The sequence below is a fragment of the Numenius arquata genome, chromosome 2 (genome assembly GCF_964106895.1).
Source record: "Numenius arquata chromosome 2, bNumArq3.hap1.1, whole genome shotgun sequence".
NCBI lineage: Eukaryota > Metazoa > Chordata > Aves > Charadriiformes > Scolopacidae > Numenius > Numenius arquata.
In genome coordinates this window covers 40,213,806-40,226,664 of record NC_133577.1, presented here as the reverse complement: position 1 = coordinate 40,226,664, position 12,859 = coordinate 40,213,806, and positions in this window count along the sequence as shown.

The window sequence follows — 12,859 nt, the reverse complement described above, 5'->3', positions numbered from 1 at the left end:
CTTAATCGCTGTGTCTCCACTCCGTCAAGTGATTCCCTTCTCTCCCACCATCTTTTGAAAGCATCTGAAACCTCTAATTTGTTTCATAAAATAAGGCTTTCGTTAAATGAAATCAGCACTGTGAACTTGGGGAATGTGATATGATGCTGCTTCTGTTGTGAATTTAATCTTCCTGATTAAAGTCCAGCAGCCCGGAGGCTGAAAGTGCGACATGCTAGGGTTTTGCCATGCTTACGGCTAAAGGGCCTGTGGGCGTTGAGTGGTCATTTGGCTTCTGTGCATGCCTTGGGCTATAGACGGTTGCCAACTGAGATGTTAGTAATCCAGAGCATCCTGCTGTTATCAGAGTCTGACAGTGCAAATTCATAATTTGAGCTGACCCTGTGAATTGCCTACTGTTGGTTAAGATTAAACATACTGAAGCTTGATTAAAAAAGGATTATTTGTTGGTAATGTTTAATCATTAGCAACCTGCACCAGTTAGAGTATTGCTTATTAGGAGTCCTATATACAGTTTTGCAGATAGGCTTGCTATAAAAATATTTGTGGTCATGCACTGAGTGAAAACTATTAAAATATACTTTGCTTATAAACTGGAGGAAGATCTATTCATAGGAGATGTTTTAGAAAGTAAAATACCCATATAAAAATATGTATGATATGATTTCTTAACTCACCCGTGTAACGCCGCCTTAGTTTTTAGAATTTGATTTTGGTGGCAGCAAAATGGAGACTTGAGTCTTCTTGGATTTATCCCCTTCTGAACAGACATGTTCTATACAGGGTAATGGCTGCTCAGTAACAAGGAAAGACCCTGTGAGCCCTGTGTGTCTATTTACTTCTGATAGTAGGGCTGTCATCAGAAGCATAAGTCCTTGCTGCTCTGGTTCTTACCTGTGCCTGTTGACCTGGAGTCAGGTTTTTTTCATGGTGAGACTTCAGTTCCACAAACTCCGTCTCTGCTGTCCTCTCATGGAGAGAACCAGCTGGATGCTCCATACGTGATACCCTGAGTTGATGTTCTGACTCTGTGGTAGGAACATTAACTGGAGAGGATATGTTATTTGCTCAGTAAGTAGGAAATTTATGGAAATATTTTGTAAATGTTACAGGAAGAATTGTGAAATCCCTGTAGCTTTCAAGACTAGGCAGCATTAATGAACTGGAACATGTGCTGCATAATTTATGGTAGAAAAGAATTTGCTGATCAGGATTCTACTTATTTCTGAGAAAACTAAAATAGAAGTTATGTTTGATTTCAAATCTGCCTGTAATGGAGCAAAAGACCCTGAAGATGGGGTATACATATTCTTTTAGAGTGGGATGCTGTGGATCATGGCTAGGCTTCTGTGGTAGCAGTTCTGACCTACTGAAATCCATGGGATCTGGCTTGTATTATAACTACTCTGGAACCTTCCCTGTGTATATCTGTCTGCAAATGCACTATAACTCCTGTCCAGCTATTTCAGCATTTGCCAGAAGAAATAGGTGTTCCTGGCAAGCTCACTTACTGTGTTTGTTTTATATCTTGCTCTTCTACCTTTTTTTCCCCAATATTAATACATGCTATAATCCCAGAGGAGCACAGGTTTTGTGGCAGGTCAGGCAGGGAGATAACGCCATTGTATAACTACTTCTTGCTCCATTGATGCTCTTGATTGAAGTTCTTGAAAAGTCATTTAATATTGACTGAAAGTTGCAAAAAGGTTTGTGCCCTGGAGCTCCAAGGACGCTGTGAAAAATGTACAGCTTTATCCCCTTTTTTTAGTTAATCAATTTAAGTCACAATGTTTAAAAGTTAGCTGTGAAACTTCTCTGCTGCAAGCTGTTAAAACAAAACCTAGGTGCTCTCTCTCTCTTGTTTTAGCTCACAAAATCGAAGGTGGGGAATTGTTTACCGTGCAAGAGAGGTGCATGGGAGGATGACATGGATAAAATTACAAATGAAGCTTCTGCTGTTGTTCCTGTAGTGCAGGAGCATGGGGTCATTATGAGAAAAGGGAAGTAAAATCAGAATAGCATGCAGTCTTTCCTTTAAAGAAAGAAACAAACTTGGTTTTGCCTTAGGCTTCTGGTCCATCTTTTGCTTTAGTCTCTAGACTTTTGCCAAGACTGCTTTGCTTATCAGACTTTCTGACATAATGGATAATTAGATTGTAAAACTTACTGCCATAGGAAGTAATTGGAACCTAGCAGGGTTCAAAGAAAGACTGGGCATCTTTGTGAACCATAAAACTCTGTACAGTTAATGTAAACAAAATGTCCAGAAGGAAGAGACTTCCTGCATTGGACTTTAAGCTGAGCTCTGACTTTTAGACACCGAGATGAATAATTCATGGGGACCGTCAGCTCTACAACAGGTCTGTTAGGGATTTTATATCTTCATCTAGTGTGGTATTGGCAGCAGCTAAGGACAATACTATCCTACAGGCTACACTGTAGTTTAATATATTTAATTTTTTCCAAATTTTTAAGATGACTGATTTCATATGTGCAAGTTTGTTTATCATGGCTCATTCCTGGAATAGCACTAAGATTATGTTTCAAGATGCATAGCTTTCTGAAAGTGAATGAAAGAAGCAGAGTACCTTGAGCTTATTCTGCTATTTTGTTGCTGTTGTGATTTTTGTGTATTTATTTTCTTTTTGAGGATAAAATAAATAAAAAACAAGACCTTTTTCTGTTGCTTAATGAACAGAATCTTCATATGCTGATCATTATTTCAGCACAGATGTCTGTAACTCGAATTCTGTGAATATGCCCATGCAGCTCTGTTCTTGAATTGCTGAGAACAACTGTGTGGGTGGATTTAGAACATGAAATTGCCATGTGCGCCTATGTTTTGTTTATGCAGGACTTTTTTTGAAGAGTACTAGATTGGATTTGCTTAATATTTGCTTTGTGTGTCTGTGTGTGTATACATAATATATGCAAACCCCCAAATTAAAAGATGGTCACCAAGCATAAGCTCTATTAATGCAAGAGGTTATGACATTGTAAACACGTTCCATTTGAATCATATTACCAACTGAAAGAAATATATTAAGTCTATGTGCAGAATAAGGTAGTAGTTACTTCTAAAACCTAAATTTATTGGTTCTTTATTGCCTACATGTACTGAATACAGCACAGATGACCTTGGAAATAGACTGCTATTGTCAACTAAGAGATTTCTCTTTGATAGACTTAACAATACTGAAAATTAATAAAAACAGTTTTTAATTTTAAAACTATTCATACAGTTACATCGTAAAAACTTTGGTGAAATTTATATTAATATTGTATCTTTCTCATAACAAAATTCTTGCCTTTTTTTTTTTTTTGAGGGAGATGGGATTAAAGGCAGCCATTTATATCTTCTCTGTGTTTAGAAATAATTCCATGTTGTTTCATGGGCACTTTTTTGTCTGGACATAAGACTTCTACATGTGAAATACTTGCTAGCCATAGTTACTTAAAAGCAATAGCAATTTTGGCAATAAGGATGTTGTGTTTACTGTAGTAGATGGGGATCAGGAATGTTTTTCAAGGTGTTGACTTTTATTTAGGGGTATATACCTCTTGTTACATATGTGTAATATTCTTTCCAGGTTCTCAGGCAGAACCTGTCTGAGAAGGTAAATTAAGGAAGTGAAAACTTGATGATATAATTACTGTAAAGCCTAACGATTGCATAGTACTTCTGGGGCAATAAGTTATGCTTTTTATAGACCATTTATCTGCAGTTACGTGTTACCTGTGTAAAAGAAGAATGGAAATTGTGAAAGCAATAGTTTATTCCAGGTTAGCAATGAAGTGTTCTTTTATCCCCCAATGTCCAGATATGAAAAGCTTTATAGGAACCTACAGTAAATATTGCTTTCACTACTTTTCAGCTTTGTTGTCTTTGCTTTTTTCCCCCCTTTATTTTCAGAATTGCAGAAGTGAAGGTAAATTTTTTATCTAACTGAGACATCAATGTTGGCTGTCGATAAAATAATAATTACCTAAAACCCCTATTAATTCTACTTTTGAGAAAGTAATCTTGAAATCCCCAGGCTCTACCTCTCTGGCTTATAACAATTCCCACTTCTGAAATGCTGTACTGGAAATTTGGATACTTTGCCTCTTGCTCTTAACTTTGATAGGGACAACCATAGCTCCAAGTTTGTCTGACGGCTTTCTGCTCTGACGCATTTTTTTCCTTTACAACCAGAAGGGAAATCTCATGATGGCAGTACCTTATTCTTCCTGAACTTTTCATTTAAGTGTTATACAGGTAGTGAAATAGGTTCCCAAATTAAGTGAGCAGTGTCTCTGGACGTTGAGAGGTAAAATGTATCTGCAAGGTTTTCTGTTTCCACATTGCTGCCAAAGTCTTCCTTCAACTCTTCCTGCTCCCTCCCTAGGCTGTAAGTGTTGCTGTCTCAAACAGTCAACAGTCTACAGCAGAAGTTTATTTTGAGATATGTTGTAGGTACTGGGATGATGATGCATTGTCCTTGTATTTAATTTCTTCTCGTCAGCCTTTTCATATGCAAATTACAGACTTGAGTCCAGAGACAACCACATCCTTAGTGCAGTATTGTAACAAATTTCCCTCAATAGGGCAAGATTTATAGACAAAAAAACCCCCAAACTCTCTGCTGCACATGCGTTAGAGGAAATGTTCCCTACATTTGTATAATATGAAGCCAAGAGATAGCAGGGTATTGTGATGGGCTGAGGAAAGATCCCATGTACTGTTTCTCAGTACTAACAACTAAAATACAATTGTATTGGAAATGCACAGGGCAATTTTGGCCAGATAGCTTGACTTGAATACCTAAGTCTTTTGCTTTCTTTGTCCAGCACCCACTTGTTAGTCACTTATACTTAATTTTAGGTATTATCAGTCATGTTTCAGAACATTCTATACAGCTGTGTTTGGGCTAAATTTACTCCTTCTAACAGTGACGCTGCCCTGTATCTACTCTTCTCCTTGGAGAAGGCAGTAATCAATGAACATGCAGGATTGCCAACACCAGCAGTTCAAAAATCATGAGCTTGGGTTTAAAAATTTGTCAGTTTATTCATGTTTTAGGATGTGATCATGTTTTATCACGTGATCATGTTTACCACTTCTCTTTCACATCTCAGAATATAAGGAACATAAATAGGTGAATGTCTCATTTCAAATGATGAGTTTTGATAATGAATATCATAGCTAATAAATTTCAAAAGTTGAAATTTCAACACAGAAGTTGCCATGAAGAAAGTATGAACTGTTCATTAGAGCTCCACCTTCAACATAGTGCAAAGTGACCTCTAGGTACATGCTGAGGCAATCCTGTTTGATAAAGTGCATTGAATCCATGCTGTTCAGAACAAAGAAAGAAGAATAACAGCAATTCTTCCACCACAGTATCACTGTTTGCTAATAATTCTTAAGGTGGTGCCATCAAGTAGCGGTAATTTACATCTAAGCATCCTTGTGAGAGCACTAGACATGTCTTGTAAAATCTTTTGGTTGCGTTTTAGCTCAGGATATATCTAGGATGCAGAGTCATCTCCTAGTTTGCTCCTGGACACAGTTTTCCATGGGAAGGAAACTATTGCAGCCTTTGGCTGAGTCTGTAGTCTGAGTGAATAGGAAATCAGGACTACTCAGTGTGCCGTGGCCACTCGGCCAAGGTGTAGTCTAAGAAAAGCCTGGACTTGCAACTCCAGTGAAATGTGTGCAGTTCTGTGAATCCACAAGGGTTGAAAACAACAGATCTCCAGTATGTTACAGAGGAGAAACTGAAATATAAGGACCAAAAAGAAATCTTTCCTCCAGATGTACTCATCTGGAAAGCTTTTAATCAGAAATATGCTTTTGAAGTGAACCTCCAAGTTATACCTGTGCTTTGGTTTGTATCACTGAGCAGGCTTGGAGCTCAGGAATGGAATATCTTTTTGGTTGAAGCTCAACTTCCTGGGCGACTGCAAGATACACTTAAGGAACACAACCAGTGTGCTCTGATTGCTAATGGGCATTCAGACAATAGGACCAGACTAAAACTATTCTGAAGTGACCCCCCTGAAATGTGTGTGGTGTGGGTGTCAGGTCCCCAGCATCACCTGTTTCATTCTGCACGTCGCTCCTCTTGTCTCTGCTGCTTCCCACAGTAGGCACCACCTGGTAAATTGTGGAAGATGGCATGTGACAATGGATTTTCTAGATCCTAATGCCTGCCTGGAATTCCATTCACAGCTACTGCCCCTAGGCCCTTCTTCCAAGTACGCTGCCATGGGATAAAACCATTCATAGCTGGGTGAACTATCACCATACTCAGGCAGAAGGTCCATCTTTGCCCAGATTATTTGTCAGCAGGCTGTACTCTAAGGGGTTTCTATTTGACTGATTAAAAAAATAAAGATATACTTAAATGTAGTCATACTAATGTCAATTGTCTGGTTACTGGAAAAATCTTTCTCATAGAAAATAGTCTTGTTTTATGAATCATTTAGTACATTAGAGGTAACATTAAAAATAGATTGCTGCCATGAGATCAGTGTCTCCTGCATTGGAAATAATGCATCGTTTTGACTACATATATTTTTGAGGGTTGTATTCTGCCAGCAGCAGGAACCATTACCCTGTGATACCTTTACAACTAACAGTCTCCTAATTATCTTTCCTGCAGCATCCTATCATCTCACATTCTATAAGTGTGTAACTATTATGATTTAGTCTCTTCATATGGTAGTGTAACTTGGATCTGCTTCAGGAAGTCATGCAGGTTTTTTGATGCATTTCTCCTTTGTCTTGCCACATTACAAATGATGGGGTTTTTTCCTTTTAAAGTATTCTGTCAGCTGTTGTATACCTATCTGTGCTTTCTTACTGCCGTCGGAATAGGGACACTGTAAAACTGAGAGTACAAGCAGATGAAAGAACTATCTACCTCCTTATCACAGCATTTTCCTGCTTCGGAGAAAGAAGTTCAGAAGATTAGGTAACGATGTGGGAGAACACTGATAAAAGTCCAGAGTGAGGGGAAGAGGGAAGCTCAGTTGCAGCTCTGCAGAAAAGAGGACTGGAGGAAGTGTGCTGGAGTGAGTAGAGTAACAGCAGGGAAAGCTGAAAGGAGCTGTTCCTGAGCCAAGTCCTTGCACACATTAAAGGGTTGGAGAGTTGCAGAAATAGGGAGCCCTCCAAGTAAATGCTGCCTGCAACATCTGCCTCTGCATTGTGCAGGAGCTTTTCTTTGGCAGAGCATCACAGCCTTACAGAGCCTACAGTTAGATTAGGGTTCTTCGTACTGGGCTTTGCATCTCTATAGTTTTCTCCCAAGCAAGACGTGACCTGTGTGAGTGTAGGTATGTGGATGTGGATGGAAGCAGTGCGAGTCAATTGCTGACCGCATTTAATATCTGAATAAAAATTTTTGTTGAAAACATGTCTTTTGACAACATCCTCCCTCCTAAAGATTTTTCCTAAAGTAAATTTTGCTGAACAGTATCTGGCACCCTTGTCTTGCGTAGGTTCTGTGATGCCAATTGCTAACGGAGAGTTTCATTTGGCTCAATATATAGGAGCTTGGGCTTTTTTAATGGGAAAATCTGAGTTCTGGTTTCCCAGGGAGTACTGGAGTTTGCAGTACCATTGGTGGTGCAGGCATGATCATTTAAGAGTGCTATATCCTATGCTGCAGCCTGACGGAACTAAAAAGGGGTGGTGAGGAGGTGTGGAAACAGATTTGGCACCATGATTTTACTTGCTTTTCACTTTGCATACTCTCGATTGTTTCCCCTCCCCAATATAGTTCTCTTTTTAGATTTTGCAGTGTGGAGCTGATGTGATTATGGTTTCCTGAAGGATTCCCCATCTCCTTTAGACGAGAGTATTTGTTGCTCACTGTTCAAAGGCAGAATGGAATCTTGCTTCTATGCATCCTCAAAATTGCTGGAGGCACCGCTTTGATGCTATTAAATCGCTTGTCCCAGATCCAGTTGCCACCAAACAGACGGTATCAGTTTAATATAATTTGAACCTACAGACTTAGCACTTGCCTTATAGTGTAGAGATTACACTAAATTAACGGGAACCAAATTACTCCAGGTTCTCTCTCTGTTTTCTCTACACTATTGAATTATAGTATCATGTTTGTAGTGCTTCAGGGAGAAATGAATTAGGACTGAGATCTACACACTTGCCTTACAGGAAAGTTTTATGGGCAGAGACAAGGGAAACATTGTCCAAATGCTATTAAAAAGATTTTACTTAAGGTCCCGTATATTTTCAATGTAATCTGAGAGCTGACTTTGATTCATACATAAACCAATTTGAACTTTGGAACAATATGTGTATCTGTTCCCTTTTGTTCCTTTTTGGGTGATTGCAGCTTTAAAGCTTAAACAACTTTCTTAAAGCTGATTGCAAAAAAACCCCAAACTCATTATTTGCACACTTGATAGGTGAGGAGGAAATAAAAGACCTAGTAGAGAGTTTAGGGATTATTTATGGCTACTGGTAAATAACTGCAGACTTCTACAATGGACTTACTCAATTTTCTCTCTAAACTGTAACATTCAAGCTGAACATCCTCTGATTCAGAACTGTATCTCTCCTTTGAGCAGAGAAAAGGCCTAATCAAGTACTGTAGTGCTTATCTTCTTGCTTTAGTCTCCAAGACAATTTATGGTGCTTCAGCTAAGCTTTTGTTTCGTACTCTTTTTAAAAGCAAAGTAGTATTGTTCGTAGTATATCCTGCTTTAAAATAGTAGAAGATGGATAAAGAAGTGACTTGGGAGCCCAAGTTATAGAGCTGAACACAGCAGCGTTTGCTGCATGTGTTATAGTTAGCCTTAGAGTGCGAGGAGTTGGCTGACACGGTGTTGACCACAACTTTAGCCTGTGTAAGCAGTAAAAGGTTGTGTTTTCACGTACCAGCTATCAAGACTAAAGGTTAGGTAGGGACCCGCCATGCCGAGATGGCAAACGTTCATGGAAGTTTCTGGTGGTCATCTCTGAAAGGAAAGGATGTGACTTTTGGGGAGGTTTTAAGTCAAAGCCCTGTATTTGCTTTTGTGTGTATTTTGAGTTGTAGCCTGCAGAATCCAGTCCCTGGATCCCCTTAGTGTGGATGCCTTATGCTTTTTGGTAGTCATTAGCGCTCAACAGAAAGAGAAGCGATTGCTGAGTGGCATGAGACAGTGCCAGATTCTCTTCTATTCTCCTGATCTGAGAGACTGCGTCTGCAAGCAGACACATTCAGAAAACACGTAGAGGGAAGTAGTAAATGACAAATGTTGGCAATACAAGTTGTTGTCACATTGTGTAACCCAAAGAAATGAGCGAAAGCTTTTCTTTGTAGCAAAATAGGCACATACCAGTTGGGTTACACTTACCAGGGATGAGTGGAGCAGGGAACTGCTTTTTAGCACAGTTCCTCAAAGAGCAGGATGCTCCATTTACACAAGCATGTACCTATAGAAATGACAGTAGGCCAGAAAACAATGGGCAGGGTGGGATGGCAGACAGTGGGCTGGCACTGCAATTTCAGAAATATTTGGTGCCAGCGCAGAAGCCTGCCAGTGTGGCTAGTGGCAGAAAGAAAATAGGGCAGCTAGGGAAAAGGGTAAAAACCGAAGAGGAAAGGAGTTTGATGGAAAAAGTCTGGCAAAGGAAGAAAGCAAAGATGTGTTTTTGGGGGGGAGGGGATATGGCCAGACAGCAGCAGTGATGGGGAAGAGGGCTGAAAAGCACAGCAACGTCCTATTGTGTTTAGTGTTTGAGAGTTACCTGCGTTGTATGGTCTTAGTTTTTGGTGAGTCACTTAGAAAGGACTTCATTACTGTCTCTGAGCCTTTTGCACTGCTGCATTTAGTATTTTTAACCTTTCCCTATCCTTCTAGCCATTTCCTTTCTTTGTTAATTAGTCTTCCACCTGCTCTCTGCAGTGTTCTTTCAGTTCACATGACAATCCTGGACTCTTAAGTGGGGATAAATCCCCAAAGCAGGGAACATAAAAGCAGAAATTCCTGTTGTGGATCTTAAACTGGGATCTTTAATACTAGAGTGAAAGCCTACCAGTTTCCAAGGCTGTTAGTTGCTTCTAGTATGACTCTATCATATGCTGGTGGAAGTAGACCAGCCAGTGGAAATGCACTGTCCAAGCTTGGCCAGTTTGCTTTACAGTTTCTTGGTAGAAACAGCAATTTAGAGTAATCAGCCAAAAAGTAAAGAGATACAAATCTGTAACTCCGACATCTCATTGACAATTCAGCTGTCAGGTCCACTCACGTTGGCAGGAGTAGGTGGCCAAAGGCAGATTGATGATCTTTATTGCAGAGTTGTGAGTGGATTTGAATGGGCTGTGGGATGCGAGGGGTCAGGATAAGACTGTAAATGAAGGGTGGGATGTGGATGATTTAGGCTATTTTGTATTGCTTTGTAAAAGCTTTGCTTTGCATGACTGTTTGTTACCATTATATATGACATTTATTGTGGAGGAGGAGAGAGCTTCTTATTCTACACTGAGACAGAGAAGTGTATGGATATTTATTCTCGGCTATCTAATCTGGCGTTGAACTGCATTTCAGATGTGAATGGGACAGTCTGTATGAAGAGAAGGCAGAGGTAACAGCAGTCTCAGTCCCTGGATGTTAATCTTTAACCAAAGTGCTTCTTGAGTGAGGATCGGGTGAAAGGAGAAAGAGGAAGGTCTAAGAAAACAAGACAGAGATGCTGAAGATTGGGTCTACTATAAAGAGGGAAGCCGATGAGCTTCATGGTCCCTGGTCTTGTGTTGTGGGCAACCTGGCATTTACATCCAAGACTTTCTTCCACAAACCAGATGACAAATAGATTTTCTAAAACAAAGCAAAATTCATCTTAGCTAGCTGTTACTCACACTGTACCCAAAGGCAGGGATACTCAAGGAATCTATATACATTTGAGGCTTATAAACAAGAACCTCTGGCAAGAATCCACATTTTTAGTTGTGTTTTGTTTGTTTTTTAATTTAAGTAATTTTGTTACTGATGCTTTTCAGTGGGCCTCTGCATGACTATGCTTAGGGAATACACTGTTGGGATTGTATTTCTTGATTACTCTTATATGGTATCTATATAATAGCATCCTTATATAGCACCAAAGATTCAAGATGCTATTCCAATAAACAATGGCCCCAATTTTACTCATTCATAGTATCCCATCAAATGACATCAAGTTCAAATATTAAACCCTAACAACAAAAGTCATGGATAGAGACTGTGCTGTCTTGGCACAGCCAGTACAGCTGACAAGGCCTTTAGCAATGTAGAAGAGACTGTCTTCTAAATGCTGCATTCTCTGGGAGCCTCATTAAATTAAAAACAAAAAAAAAATATGTACTTGAACACTTAGTACTTAAAAGTATATCAGACTCAATATATAAGCTACAGTCATGCTACAGAGAAATGCCATGTTGTTTGCTTGCACTGTTGTCTGCAAACAGCTTTTGATTTGTGTTTCAGTCTTGGATTATATGGGTTTTAGGAGCAGCGTTGTAATTTTGATCCATGGCTGCAGAGCATTTAGTAGAACAGAAGCCTGGTCCTCGCTGTAGTTCCTAGTTGCTATTTCAATACTGGTAAAAGAGCAGTGAAAAGAAATATAAAGGCTGACGTGGAGGATTTCCGGGGTACAAGGGAAAGAATTCCAATTTTGAACTTCTAGCTTTCCTAGATTTTAATGAACCTCTTTACTGTTTTGTTTTAAAAATTCTTACGGCAAACAACTGTATAAAATGTTCCCCAAACAGCAAGAATCAATCTTATTTTGGGGAGTTCTATATATGTACATTTTCACCTCAGATTGCTAGGAGGTTCAAGTGTTGAGCATATCTGTAAAATAATAACAGAGTTAAAGCATTTAAGAACTCTTCTGCCTCCAAAATACTTTAGGAGTTCTTTGAGAAAAACACTTCTAAAATATATGACTATGTGGACATCTGCTTAATTTCTTCACTGATTGATTTTATGTAAAACTTTTAAAACTAATAAATAAAATATGAGAAGTAAAAACGCTCAAGATTTCTAAACGAAGTCTGTTCATTTTCATAATAATGCAGTGGGCTGGTGCCAGAACAGTTCATAATTCAGTGATCTCTTAAAATATTCAAACTTTTTTTAAAAGAACATTAGTTGTGATTATTTTTGGAAGTACTTTTGAAATGGCTACATTTAAAGAATCACCAGAGCGTCTCGGATCCCTTCACAATAATGCAAGCATTCCACTGGTGAAACTTATGGTTGTTTTGAAACTCCAGAATGATCACCATGTTGGTGATTTGGGTGGGTTTTTTAAATATAAATAAATTTCAGTGAACTTGAAGCCAAATTCAGTCCATTTTTCCAGATTTGTTCTTATAAATAATCCCTGAGGAATAACATGTGTTACATGGCTGCTTTTTCATTTTGTTTTGACAGTTCTGTTGTCCATAATTATAATAGATACTCAGTTGCTGAAGAATAACTCTGTGTAGGTTTAACTTTATTTTTTGTCTCAGACTAACTTCTAGATCAAATATTCAAATTTTCTATTGAGTAAAACTCCTAGGTTCTAAATGGCAGACTACTTAGTAGCCAAAAATTGTTAAAGGAAAAAAGTTTTTGCCTAGGTACAATACCAATATGAATAGCCACAGAATTCATTTGTTAAAAAGAACACATTTTATAAACATTTGTGTTTTTACCACTAGTCCATGAAATATAGCAACAAGACCAGCAAATTTTATTACATGATTTTATGCATCTAATTCTGTATTCACATCAAAAAACCACATTTATTACCTTTTCAAATTATATTATACATTTTTCTTTACAGATAAGCAAACAATATATAAAATTAACATTCTATAAAATTATAAAT